This window comes from Lissotriton helveticus, chromosome 7, assembly GCF_964261635.1.
Source record: "Lissotriton helveticus chromosome 7, aLisHel1.1, whole genome shotgun sequence".
Taxonomy (NCBI): domain Eukaryota; kingdom Metazoa; phylum Chordata; class Amphibia; order Caudata; family Salamandridae; genus Lissotriton; species Lissotriton helveticus.
This window is the reverse complement of record NC_136068.1, coordinates 1,347,110,302-1,347,124,212: the sequence shown is the minus strand read 5'-3', so window position 1 is coordinate 1,347,124,212 and position 13,911 is coordinate 1,347,110,302.

Sequence of the window (13,911 nt, the reverse complement as noted above, 5' to 3'; positions counted from 1 at the left end):
ATGGGTTGGGGTACACCTATGACTGGCATTATCTCTCATGGATAGCCCTAGTACATAATAGGGCAAGTGAGGTGCAAACAGAAGCACGAGCAGTGCAGCAAGAACCAACAGAGATGTAAAAAGAAGCAAAAAGGGGTAGGAGAGGTGCAGAAAGAGGCACAAGAGCTATAGAAAGAGGCAAAAGGGGTGCAGAAAGAAGAAGAAAAGTGCAGAAAGAGGCAAGAGAATTGCTGAAAGAAGCAATAGAGGTATAAAAAGAAGCAAGAGAAGTGCAGAAAGAGGTTAGTAAGGCACAGATAGAAGCAAGAGCAGTGCAGAAAGAACCAACAGAGGTGCAGAAAGAGGGAAGAGGGGTGGAGAGAGAGGCAAGAGAGGTGCAGAAAAAGGTAGGATGGGTGCAAAAAGAGACAAGAGAGGTACAGAAAGAGACAGGAGGGATGCAGAAAGAAGCAAGACAGGTGCAGAAAGAAGCATGGAAAGTGCAAAATGAAGCAACAAAGGTGCAAAAAGAGGCAAAAGAAGTGAAGAAACAGGAAAGAGAAGCACAGAAAGAGGCAAGAAAAGTGCAGAAAGAAGCAAAAGAGGTACATAAAGAGACCACCGGAGTGCTGAAAGTAGCAAGACAGGTGCAAAAAGAATCATGGAAAGTGCAGGATGAAGCAACCGGGGTGCAGAAAGAGGAAGAGAAGTGTAGAAAAGAGCAAGTGAGGTGCAGAATGAGCTAACAGAGGTGCAAAAAGAGGCACGAGAAGTGCACAAAGAGGCAAGAGAGTTGCTGAAAGAAGCAACCAAGGTGTAGAAAGAAGCAAGAAAAGTGCAGAAAGAGGCGAGTAAGGTGCAGATAGAAGCAAGAGCAGTGCAGAAAGAACCAACAGAGGTGCAGAAAGAGGGAAGAGGGGTGGAGAGAGAGGCCAAAGGGGTGCAGAAAAAGGTAGGATGGATGCACAAAGAGGTAAGAGAGGTACAGAAAGAGACAGGAGGGGTGCAGAAAGAAGCAAGACAGGTGCAAAAAGAAGCATGGAAAGTGCAGAATGAAGCAACAAGAATGCAGAAAGAGGCAAGAGAAGTGCAGAAACAGTAAAAGACAAGCACAGAAAAAGCACGAAAAGTGCAGAAAGAGGCAAAAGATGTACATAAATAATTATGGGCGAATTGTGTGGATTTGCGGTCTGCAAATTCAGGCAAAATCGCAAAAAAATACGCGAGTTCGCGAAAAAATTTGCAAACTCGTGGATTTGCACAAATAGACTGTTTGCCACTGTCTAGTGGCAAATCAGTAAGTGCTACCTCGTTGTGTAAATGTATCGTGCTTTTCCTACACTACAGCTGCGTAAAGGGACAGAAGAGTTATCTCCAGTGGGCACGTGTTTCTGTGACTTTGCCACCGCGCCGATAGGCGCCGAGGTCCCTTGAGTGAGCTGTCCATCTTAGTGGGGAAAAGGGCGGGAAGATGTTGAATACACTAGTGAGTGTGTGGCGGGGCCAAATGGGCGGGGCATCTATGCGAGTTCACATGCCTCTTGTTTATAAAGGGTCAGAAACCGATCAGAGCAGCAGCTGAGGAGAAATCAGCCTCCTGGTCACAGGAAGTACAGGGGATTGCGCTCAAGAAACTCATGGATGCAAAGACCTCCTCAATGATGAGAGCTAATTGTAGACGGTAGATCTGGGGAGAAAGCACACCTGCCTAGCCTCGACAATGCTCACTAGTTTTTTGTGCTGATTATAATGCGTTACTGAATTTGAGCTTCAACTCGAGCACCTGCTTTATTTATATCTGTAAGTGCTTCCTGTTGAGGTTTAATTTTTGTGACAGGTGCATCGTGCCAGAATGTATCCTGCCTGCATATTTATCCACAACGATGCCACTGTGTTGTGCCGTACCTCTACTCAACTGGAGTATCAGTAAGTGCAACCTCGTTGGGTAAATGTATAGTGCAAACAAAAAAATATACGCCCGCGAGCGGATTTGCGGATTCTTCGGCAATTTCGCGGGATTCGCGGATCGCAAAATTGCCGAAAATCCACAAATTCCGCGAGCGGAACGTATTTTCGGCCCATACTTATACATAAGGAGATAACAGGAGCGCAGAAAGAAGCAAGACAGGTGAAGAAAGAATCATGGACAGTGCAGGATGAAGCAACTGGGGTGCAGAAAGAGTCAAGAGAAGTGTAGAAAAGGGCAAGTGAGGTGCAGAAAGAGCCAACAGAGGTACAAAAAGAGGGAAGAGAAGTGCGGAAACAGGCAAGAGAAGTGCAAAAAGAGGCAAGAGAATTACTGAAAGAAGCAACCAAGGTGTAGAAAGAAGCAAGAAAAGTACAGAAAGAGGGAAGAGAGGTGCAGAAAGTACAAGACATTTGCAGAATGAGGTCAAGGGTAGTGCAGAAAAAGAAAGAAATGTGCATAAAAAAGCAACAGAAATGCAGATAGAGGCAAGAGAGGCGCAGCGGGAAGCAAGAGTGGCTTGTACACCATTAGTACCAATTCAACACCCACATTTAGCAATAAGTAACAGGTGACCATTCTTGGTTTACAAAGGACCTTCCAACACGCTGTAACACTTTTCACTGCATTTTTGGTAACGTTTGACCCATTTCAGCTAGAAACAAGGCTTTTTTTGTTCAAATCTGCAGATTAGGGTGCAGATGGTGAATTATGTGGCTAATGCAGAAAATGTATAATTGTGCGAAAGTCGGTGCAGCCAAACAGTCACATAATTGCAGTGGTCCTGCTCATACCTCTGACTAGGTCCACAAGTGCTCCTCAGTGATTCCATCTTTTTTAGTCTGACTGAGTTCATAGTTGAGCTTCTATGGACATGAGGAATACTAAACCTGAGGTTACCACTCCACAGCACAGCTCTTGAGGCCAATTTTGGCCCCGGGGACCTCATCCCCTGGGGAATGGCCACATATTTATTTATTTGAAAATTTTAAGAAGTGGAGCTGTGTGGCCCCCCTCCTGAGGCCTCTATTAGTCCCAGGGACCCCATTCCCCTGGGCTGTGACTCTTTTCTTTAGAAAAAATTTATTGACGGAGGGGGGCCACGTGGCCCCCTCCCAGGCCACTTTTGGCCTTGGGGACCCCATCCCCCAGGGCCTGGCTGCGCCATTGGTGACCGTGTGGAACCATGGGGGAGCTCCAATGCCCCCGCGGTCCTGCTGGCTCCCCGCCTCCTGCGGGAGCCGGCATTGCTTTTCCACAAGGGAAGCTGCTGACATGCAGCTCCCCTTATGGAAAAGCAATTCTGCTTTGCTTCATTGAAGTGAGAGCAGGTTTCCCGGCTCTCGCTTCAATGAAGCAAAGCAGAGTTTGCTATGGCAGTGTGGGGGAGCAGGAGCTCCCCTCACACCTATTTCTATTGATTTTAGCCTCAGGGAGGTGGTGGGTCCCGGGGCTGTGGATGGCCACGTGCCCTCCCGCACCTAATCAAATAAAACCCTGGGGAGGTGACAGTCCCCAGGGCTTGGGAGGAGGTCTGGGAGCCCCTAACCTCAAATGAATCACGCCACAGGGAGGTGGAGGTTCCCAGGGCTGCGTGAAGCTACTTGGCTCCGGAATTTAATTTCATAAGCCCTGGGGAGGTGGTGGCCCCTGGAGCTGTGCTGAGCTACGTGTCCTCCCGCACCTAATCAAATTAAGCCCCAGGTAGGTGACAGTCCCTGGAGCAAGCCGTAAATTTGAAGGCCCGATGGCAGGCAAGCTGCGTGTGCCCTCGGAAACAGCTTTTGGGCATTTGTGTGACACATTAAGTGCGCGGTTGCCGAAACCGCGAAGAGGAGCACCATCTCAGGATTGCACAAGAGAGGCTGCAGTTTGAAACTACTTTGAGCATTTAGCAGCGCAGTGAGCCAAAGGTGAAATAATTGCTCCCCAAATTCTTGGACCTTACTATAAGGAGTGTAAATAAGTTTTATGCATAAAGTTGGCAAGACACCCACTCAGGGCAAATTATTGCTTTCCAAACGAACTACAAATCCCAGGATGCTTGGGGTAAATGACAAATCATCCAAAAGCCGGAAGCACGATTGAGAAAGCCCATCTTGCATCTTTTCAAAGAAAGCCCATGGGTAAGAGGCTGAATGCCTTGAAACGCGTCGGGACCGAAATTTCCTGGAACAAAGGAGTAAGCCACAAATGTGAAGGCCGGATGGCAGGCAAGCTGCGTGTGCCCTCGGAAACAGCTTTTGTGCATTTGTGTGACACATTAATTGCGCGGTTGCCGAAAGCGCGAAAAGGAGCACCATCTCAGGATTGCACAAGAGAGGCTGGAGTTTTAAACTACTTTGAGCATTTAGCAGCGCAGTGAGCCAAAGATGAAATAATTGCTCTCCTTATAAGGAGTGTAAATAAGTTGTATGCTTAAAGTTGGCAAGACACCCACTCAGGGCAAATTAATTCTTTCCAAACGAACTACAAATCCCAGGATGCTTGGGGGGTAAATGACAAATCATCAAAAAGCCGGAAGCACGATTGAGAAAGCCTGTCTTGCATCTTTTCAAACACAGCCCATGAGTAAGAGGCTGAATGCCTTGAAACGCGTCGGGACCGAAATTTCCTGGAACAAAGGAGCAAGCCGCAATTGTGAAGGCCGGATGGCAGGCAAGCTGCGTGTGCCCTCGGAAACAGCTTTTGGGCATTTGTGTGACACATTAATTGCGCGGTCGCCGAAACCGCGAAGAGGAGCACCATCTCAGGATTGCACAAGAGAGGCTGCAGTTTGAAACTACTTTGAGCATTTAGCAGCGCAGTGAGCCAAAGATGAAATAATTGCTCTCCTTATAAGGAGTGTAAATAAGTTGTATGCTTAAAGTTGGCAAGACACCCACTCAGGGCAAATGATTGCTTTCCAAACGAACTACAAATCCCAGGATGCTTGGGGGTAAATGACAAATCATCAAAAAGCCGGAAGCACGATTGAGAAAGCCCGTCTTGCATCTTTTCAAACAGAGCCCATGAGTAAGAGGCTGAATGCCTTGAAACGCGTCGGGCCGAAATTTCCTGGAACAAAGGAGCAAGCCGCAAATGTGAAGGCCGGATGGCAGGCAAGCTGCGTTTGCCCTCGGAAACAGCTTTTGGGCATTTGTGTGACATATATATATATATATATATATATATATATATATATATATATATATATATATATATATATATATACGTATATATATATATATATATATTACCTACTGGCGGTCGCCAGTAGGTATATATAGTTAGGATTTTTTCTCTATGGGATTTTTGAAAATTCTATGTCTAATAACTTTGGCGTTTGTGGACGGAATTGGCTGAAATTTTCTGGAAAATGGAACATTTTGTTTCTGAGCAGCCCCTGGAAATTTGGGGGGGGTTCGTCCAGGGGGGGTCGAGAAAAAAGGGGGGTCCCAAAACGTGTTTTTAACATTGAGTTTTCCATAGGGCGGTTGGCCTCACTTTTAGCCCGAACGGCTGAATGGATTTGCACGAAACTTGGCAAAATTGTAGGGACTGGTAGCCCGATGTGCCTTTTGTAGGTCTCAATATATGTGCTCCAGTGGATTTTGAGAAATTAACGTTTAAAAAAAGATATATATCTGTAAGCGCGCTCTGGGCAGCGCTCCGGTTCGCGGACCTTACGCGTAACAGAACTTCGCGTAGCGAAGCTGATTGGCTCTCCGGTGTCTGTCAACATTCTAAACAGTCCGGAGCGGCCGCCATCTTGTCTCTCGGTAGGATTGAGAGACAAGAGGAGGCCAAAACAAAGGGGGAAATAACCATAAGGGGGCATACTAGATCCTCCCTGACCCCCTAGGTTTAATGTGGAGGCTTTAAAAGGGCCCCGCGGGGCAAAAAAACAAAAAAAATTTTTTGTTTTTTTTGCGTGGGTAGCGCCCGGTACGCGTACCGGGAAGCGGTCGGAGGAGCGTACTATGAGGAAAAAAGAAAGACAGGGTATAAACATTTTGGCAATTTTGTTATAAATGGAAGGTAGTTCTGAAAAGAACTGTTTTTTTATTCTTTTTCTTTTTTTTCTTTTTTTTAATGAATTTTCTGAACAATTTTTTGATTTTTTTTTGGATTTTTGAAAACTATTTTGTGTTTTTTTTGTGTTTTGTAAGGGGGAAATAACAAAAAAGCAGGGTTAGAACATGTCTCAACAGGAGCAAAAAAAAATAAAAAGGATTCATTGTTTTCTCATCTTGTAGCATTTATGATTTTCTCCAGCTCGGTTAATCAAAGTAATACTCTTCTCTCCATAAGCAATAGTTCCTCCACAATATATACAAACTATTTTGTAGTGTGCAAAAGGAGCTTGAATATTGGGGATTATTTCTCGGCCTTCTGGTCCGGCGAATGAGCTTTGTCCCCTGTTGGTGCTGGGGATGACATCTGGGGGGTTGGCAGCAAGATCCCTTACTTGTGCTTGGGAAAGATTATTAGGATGCCATCGCTCCATGTGGCGAATCATTGTATGATTGCCAAAGCTGTATTTCTTGTTGGGGTTGCCACGAGAAAGTATATTTTTGCAAATCAAACAAGACACCTGGGGTGCATTGACCTTCTTTTGTCCAGGTGGAATTTTAAAGAATTGCCATATGTAGTGCTCTTTAATATGGCTCTGCCTTGGTGTTTCTGGCAGGAACTGCCTTACTTGCTCTTCCTCCTCCTCCTCCTCTTCGTCCTCATTATCTTCCTCTCTACCAAAGTCCAGTGTTGGTGGTGGTCCTTTTGGTGGTGGTGGTGGTGGTGGTTGCTGAGAAGCACCAGCTGCAGCTATTACAGAAGCCATTGTGAAAAATAGGTCTTGCTCTCTGGAAATAGAAAGTAAGAATGAGGTAAAAAGAAGGAGGGGTTTTCATCATTTGAGAAAAAAAAATAGTTCTAAACCAATGAAAAGTGTTATTTTTAGGTCACATGACCAAGCCTAACAACATTATGAAACCAAAAGTGAAATGAACCAATGAAAAGTGTTATTAACAAGTCACATGACCTCTCACGCTTATGTTACGCGCTGCGGAACGCGCCCCGGATAGCTTCCGGTTCGCTGCGCTTCGCGCCTCGGTCCGCGCCCCGGAGCACTTCCGGGTGCGCTAACGCGGTACGTCATAAGACGCATTACGCGGTAACGCGATACGTCGCGCTTTCGCGCCGCGCCGCGGATCGCTTCCGGGGAGCTGCGTTTCGCGCCTCGGTCCGCGCCCAGGAGCACTTCCGGGTGCGCTAACGCGGCGCGTCATAAGACGCATTACACGACAACGTGATACGTCACGCTTCCGCGACGCGTCACGATAATGATTTCTAACGTGGCAGTTGCGCTAACGGAACGTTTACCGGTTCGCGGACCGGGTCGCGGCATCAAATTGAGCTAACGGGAAGCTTCCCGGTTCGCGGACCGGGAGCCAAACAAAAAAAATATTTAAAAAAAAATAATAATAAACATATAAAATATATTTTTGGATTTAAAGAAGAATACATTTTACAGCTTTTGATATTTGCTATTAAAAAACCATTGAAATTCACTGAAAAAACCATAGGTTATAGACCATATATAGTTAGGAATTAGCATTTACAAAACCTTGAAAATTCACTGAAAAAAACATAGGTTATACACCATATATAGTTAGGAATTAGCATTTAAAAAAACTTATTTTACTCACACAAAACCATTGAAATTCCATATATAGTTAGTTGCACTAACTATATATCGCGCACCCGCAATCCACTGCTGATGATGTCACATATTACATCATTCATGACATGGTCAGTGACATCACTGATGACATCACTGATGACATCTCAAATGACATCACTGATGACATCACTGATGACATCTCATTTGACATCAATGACCACATCACTGATGATATCATTCATGTGACAATACAATGCATCTCCTCACATTTTAATATAACCTCTGTTTCACCCAGTGTTAAAAAGAGTATAATTTTTGAAACCATTGACACACCAATACTAGTTACTACATACGCACTCACTGATTGCTACGTCTACACACACCTTCACTCATTCACCCATATAATCATTCATACATACAATCACTCATCTTTACAACACTATCATATGCACTCATACACCTATACAGACACTCACAGTCTGCCACTCATCCATGGAGTTACTCACACACCTAGCCAGTCCTGTAAAGAATCAATCACACTTCCATTTTCTTGTCTATACAGTTAAACATAGTGAACCTTACATTTTCAAACATATACTAACACATACTTACTTTCTTATACAATCATTGATACAAGTACACATTGATCTGCACAGAGTCACACACCTCCCAGCCAGCCACACACACACTCAGTCTCCCATACAAATACTTGGACAATCAATGAATAACCCATATAGTTAATCATATAGCTACTGATCAACACATGCAGCAGTTTACAGAACAACAGACATAATGATGCACAAATTAAGACAGTTTAGTCACTAACCCATGCACTCAGTGAGACACATTTAATCACTCACTCATACATTCAGTCATGCACCTACTAAATCCTTCGTCCAGACACTTATACATCTACTCATTCTTCAATATGTAAAACATATTTAAACTTTACAGAAACACACAGTCACTGGATGATGTCATCAGTGATCTCATCAGTGATGTCATTTGAGATGTCATCAGTGATGTCATCAGTGATGTCACTGACCATGTCATGAATGATGTAATATGTGACATCATCAGCAGTGGATTGCGGGTGCGCGATATATAGTTAGTGCAACTAACTATATATGGAATTTCAATGGTTTTGTGTGAGTAAAATAAGGTTTTTTAAATGCTAATTCCTAACTATATATGGTGTATAACCTATGGTTTTTTCAGTGAATTTTCAAGGTTTTGTAAATGCTAATTCCTAACTATATATGGTCTATAACCTATGGTTTTTTCAGTGAATATATATATATATATATATATTCCAAATAAAAAAAACAGGGTCCTTCTGGGATCCTTTCTCCCAAGTCAGGTGGCACACAAGATTCGGCGGACCTCCCACAGCCGAAAATTTGTATTATTCCAAAGTTCGTTTCAAAGCAAGAAATGCGCACTCAGGAAGTTTTGCAGCAAAGATGGTTTATTTTCAGTTACACGCTACGCGTTTCGACACTCCTTGTGTCTTGATCACACGTATATATCTATATTACCTTCTGGTGGTCGCAAGTAGGTAGTTTTGGTTAGGATCTAGTTTCCGTAGGAAAAGCAATTTTTGATTTGCTAATAACTTTGGCGTCGTTGACAAATCTGTGCAAAATTCTCCCCAAAAAATGTATATCCAGGTAAGTTCCTATCCTGAAAGTTTGGGGCCCGAACTGCCAAACGGAATTACACCAAATTTGGCAAAAAAGTAGTTCTTGGTTCAGAAAGCGACCTTTTGTAAAATGGTGCAAATCCATTCAGTAGTAGCTGTGAAAATCAAAAAAATAAAAATATTGATATCTATGGCTGCGGTGGAGTACTGACCCATCCCGACCACAAGCTTTATTCTAATTGGCTGTCAACACTCCAAACCAGGAAGTGTTGGCAGCCATCTTGTGACTCGGTAGAAGCGAGTCACCAGAAAACAGAGAAACAGAGAAACAAAGCTATAAAACAAGAGAAGGGGCAGGGTCGAAACACCTTGACCCCCTAGGCCTGCTCAGGGGGTCCCAGAAGGACTCCCAGGGCCAATAAAAGCATTAAAAAAGGCGCAATTAGCGCTGGGGTTGCAAATTCTGCTGATTTTTTTTAAAACAATGAAGCGCGGGTTCTGGCATTTAATTTTGATAATGGGTCACCGGGTGGGCTAGGTCCCTGGGGCATTTCTTAAAAAATAATAGCCGGGACCTGCTGGGGCCCCCACAGCCCCGGGGACCACCACCCTCCCGGGGCTTCACACATGTTGGGGGGGCGGTGCGGACCTCCTCCTGGAGCCCGTGATGGCCCTGGGGTCAGACAACCCCCAGGGCCGGTCCCCTCACGGTCCCCAATGGATAGGGCCAGCCCCACGGGATGTGGTCCCCGGGGCTAGGGGTGGCCTGGGAGGGGGCCACACACTCCCCCTCAAATAAAAAATAAACGACGCGTCCCTGTTTTCAATAATGAACATGTTGTCATGCTTTGGGGGATGGGGTCCCCGAGGCGAATGTAAATTAGTGAAAGTGGACGTTTAAAAAACAAATTGAGTCGCGACTCTAGCGTGGCTCTCAGGTCGGCCCCCGTGTGAAAGCGATGGGTGCGCGGCTCTCAGCCTGAGGGGTTATTCTCAAAGACACATCAGCGAATTAACGGCACATTATCGCAATCAAAATGGTGATAAATTTAATGCACCATTCACAAGCTGGAGCAAACAGCCCATATGACCAGTTTACCAGCGATAGCAGCCTCAAAAAGCATTGTCACGGATAACCCCTGCAAATATTACTAATGAGATGTAGAGTCGGCATTCCTGTGCACAAAGCAGCAAACACATCACTTTGCATGTTTCCCAACCACCAGCAAGATCATCAAAGAGAGTACAAAACAGACGATAAGGTGTGTTAGTAGGAGGAAGTTTATACGTGGTCTGACCTGGTGTAATATCGGACTACAACCTGCAACATGAAAGGGAGCCCAGCCCAGAGCCACACCTGAACAACAACAGATGCAATGGAGCCAACGATCATGCAGCTCGGACACCCAACACTGCTCCAACACCCCCCGCCACCAGCCCCTTGTCTGACATCCCCCCTCGCCCCTCCACAAAGAATTGTGACAGCAACCGTAGGAAATCTGGAATGTAACAAATAGGCTGATGTCGCACAATTGTAATAAAAAAGATGCATGTGAGTTTGGACAAATAAGAATCTCAGTCATCTATGGATTTACATATAAAACATTTTATTTAAACAAAACAACAAAATAAAAGTAGGTATAGGCATGGCGTGTCGTCCCTCGACAATTTGTGAATCACAGCCTGCAAGACAATAAGAAAGTTAAGATTGTGCGTTATGCGTCCATCAAAGGAGAGAGAGAAAGAGAGAAAGAGTGAGAAAGAGCAATAGAGAGAGAAAGAAAGAAAGAGTGAGAGAGAGAGGAAGACAGAGAGAAAGAGAGAACGAGTGAGATACAAGGAAGAGAGAGAGAAAGAGAGAAAGGGTGTGAGAGAGAGAAAGGAAGAGATAGAGAGTGAGAGAGAGAGAAAGAGTGTGAGTGACAGAAAGGAAGAGATGGAGAGGGTGAGTGAGTGTTGACACTGTGGAGAAAATCCTCACCTCAACTTTCTGCCACTGGTGTGTCTCCAATCACGTGCCGGTACATAGTGCAGCCCTCAAGCTTAGTCATCTGAAACATTGTATGGAATCAATAATGGCAGAGTACATACAACTGCACATGCCTAATTCTCTGTTCTGCTCCTGCGCACCCAGCCGCTGTACCCCATCCACTCCCACTGCCCATACATGTCTCTCCGCAGCTGAGCACCCAGGCTGTTGCACCCCATCCACTCCCACTGCCCAGAGGTGACTGCCCATTCCTGCGCACCCAGACTGCTGCACCCCATCCACTCCCACTGCCTAGAGGAATGTGCCCCTTCCTTGAACACAGGCTTCTTGGACCCCAAAGTCCCTCAGGAGTAAATTGGACTTCATCCCCCATCCCGTAGTCTGCCAGGAGGCGCGTTTGCAGAATGGTGGAGAAAGGGGGGCATGGCCTCCGAAGACATTTCGCAAGCAAGCGCCAATGTGTCAATCTGTGAGCCAAGTCCCACAACATGGCCAACATGGAAGGTACTGGGAATCACTGACCCTACATTCATCCATAGTTGTACACATGAAAGATGGTGGACATGACACATCTGTGTGGATATGAATGTTTATTGTTAGGTTTAATGTTAATCATGTCTCAATTTAAATTGTGAGCTCTGCTGACCACAGTTTAGGTGTATGGAACAAAAGATGAAACATTTATGGAATACACTGTCGAAATATGTAGGTTTCAGGGACGTTATAGTTAGTTGCCTACTGGACTCTGAAATGAATCAATGAATTTGATTTGTGAGCCCAGCTGAGCACAGTGTAGGCCGGAGGCAGCAGTCAGCAAAGGCCCACAGCCATGCGGCGTTCATTTGAGCTGCAGAGATTGGGAGCATTTGGTTTTCTTAACTGATTATAGTCTCTTACACAATTTGCATCGGTAATAATCTTGAATTGAGAACCCTGCTGACCTCAGTGTAGGCCGGTGGCAGTGGTCAGGAAGGGCCCACAGCCACTTGGCATTGACTTGAGCTGCTTAAAGTTAGTGGTAGGTGTGGCGCTCCGTGTGTGCACAGCCAGCGATGATGCAATGTCTCTTGCCTACTGGACTGCGTCATCTGCAATTGCGACTCAATCTGAATTGTGAGCCCTGCTGTTCGCAGTGGAGATCGAAGGTAGTAGTCAGCACAGACATCAAGAAATGCTTTTTGTCAAAATCCAAGGACATAGAGTACAATTCTGTCTGCAATTAATACATCAAGACTGAATTCCAATTGTGAGCTCTGCTGTCCGGAGGTGTAGACTGCCATTCAGTGTTCCTTTCAACTTGCAAGATGAATTTGGTCAATTTACTAAAGCTATAACTGATACAAAACAAGTTCTTGAAGCAAGGATACTAAAAGGATATTATGTAGGGTTTAGGGACGTAATACTTAGTTGCTTACTGGACTATGCAATTAATGAATCAAGAGTCAATTTTGAATGTGAGCCCTGATGACCGCAGTGTAGGCCGGAGGCAGTGGCCAGCACGGGCCCACAGCCATGTGGCATTGAGTTGAGCTGCACAGTTAGAGTCACCTGAAGTAACCAGCATGTGTGGAGCCTGCGATGATGCGTAGTCCGGGTGGGTCGCATTGGTGGCAATGTCTTTTGCCTAATGAATTTAGTGTGTGCCTAGTCTGTGATGATGTGTGGTCCAGGTGAGGTGCACTGGGAGCAATGTCTCTTGCCTACTGGACTGCGTCATCTGCAATAGCAACTCGATCTGAAATGTAAGCCCTGCTGTCCTCAGTGTAGATCGAAGGCAGTAGTCTGTACAGACTTAAGTCTGTGGTGCTGTGCTGCTGGGTTCGCAGGGGGCTTGTGTCGAGGATGCTGGCTGTCATAGCGGAGGCCTCGTGGCAAGGGGAGGGCTGCTGCCCTGGCAGGCACTTTGGCCTTCCCACAAGTGAACCACACCCAGAGACTCAGCCTAGTTATTCATACCCCTACCCTGGAGTGGCGTACGTTGGACCAGCCCACTCCGCATCCGCTTCCCGGGGGGACAACACAGCTACATGACCGAGATCTTTCCCAGTGCCTGAGGTAACATGGTTGCATCTATTGTCCACAACACTACAAGTACCCGCAGTATATGTCCACATGGAGAGGTTTGTGCTCTGCATAGTGAGGTATGTCCAGCACATCACTGCTACACTTGGTATTATGTGCATTAATATTGATGGGTGACTTGCGTCCTTCACACATACTTGGTTGCCACATCTCCCTACATTCAGCTATTGTGTGGTTGAGGGATCATGCCATTTTTGGAAGGTCCACTGTCCTGTTCTGCACTGCCTCGGTGGTAGTAGAGAGAGGGGTGGTTCGGGGGGAGGTCCTGAGGGCGGTGGCAGTGGGTGTTGTGGCCTTCTTGGGTGTCGGAGCTGCATGATCAGTAACTCTATGACATGTGTTGGTCTTTAGCTGTGATTCTAGGCTCGGCTCCCTTTCACATCGTAGGTAGTCGTCCTGCTTCACACCAGTTCCTACTGCTAACGCAGCTAATCGCCTGTTTTTGGGTCGCACCCGAGATTTGGCTACTGAAAATATCGGGAAGTGGTGTTTACATGTTATTTTTGCATGGGAACGCCTACTCTGCATATTATTAGCGTATCACAGAGGACTACAGCTCCCATCATGCAATAGTGAGGTAAGTACCC